Below are 1,050 nucleotides of genomic sequence, written 5' to 3'. Positions count from 1 at the left end.
ACATACATACATACACACATACATACAATAGGATATTATATACCCATTTGTCCTGCTTTATTCAATATCTTCAACACTGAAAGTAATTTTTTTAATTTTATTTTTCTGTACTCAACAACTTTAAATGAAAAACTAAATAAATAATCGATTGTACATTCGGTTCCATTAACCTTTTATTTTCTTTAATGACGACCACAGAAAATATACACACACACACACACACACACACACACACACACACATACATATATATACATATATAAATTTCTTTGTATGTACGTGCTTGCATATGTGACTGTGTGTTATTACAGTAATTAACAGTAACGTATCGAATACGATTATGTGAGTATCTCTGTGTGTAATTCTTTGTGGTTATGTGTGGGTGTGTATATTAGCGCGTGTGTGTGTGTGCATTATATGTTATAGAAGTGCTGCAATTTACATAGAAACATTTATTCTGTCCAAGATACCAGAAATGAATTTACTATTTTAGTATCTGCATATATATATGTGCGTGCATATATGCGCATCGTTGATTGTGTGTGCGTGTGTATATATATATCGGTGTGTTTATATGTGTGTAAGTGTACATGTACAGATATTTGTATATCACATATGTAAATAAATATGTTTACATATATACACACACACACACACACACACACACACACACACACATATATATATATATATATACATATGTCTGTGTGTGTAAATATATATATATATATATATATATATTCACGCACACATACATATACATATAAATATACATACATACATATGCATATACATCTTTATATACATACATGCGCATAGCTGTAGATAGAGAAAGAAATATATTTATCCACGCATGCGCACATGTATGCGTCTGTGTGTATGTGTACGTGTGTACATATTTTGATGTATGTGTATGCGTGTGTCTCTCTATGTGTATACATATATGGATAGATAGATGTAGATATAAACATTTACACATTTATATAATGCATAATATATGTATATATGTATATTTATACATACATACATATATATATATATATATATATA

At 28.8% G+C, this 1,050-nt stretch overlaps 1 protein-coding gene across 1 annotated transcript in view; it reads left to right on the top strand.

Moving 5' to 3' along the window:
• The window catches only part of LOC106869633 (cadherin-23), a 76,589-nt gene that overhangs the window by 65,971 nt on the left and 9,568 nt on the right, over positions 1 to 1,050 (top strand). The gene's annotated exons all lie outside the window — the stretch shown is intronic.

Source organism: Octopus bimaculoides, chromosome 22, assembly GCF_001194135.2.
Source record: "Octopus bimaculoides isolate UCB-OBI-ISO-001 chromosome 22, ASM119413v2, whole genome shotgun sequence".
NCBI lineage: Eukaryota > Metazoa > Mollusca > Cephalopoda > Octopoda > Octopodidae > Octopus > Octopus bimaculoides.
This window is presented reverse-complemented; position numbering and strand designations above follow the sequence as displayed.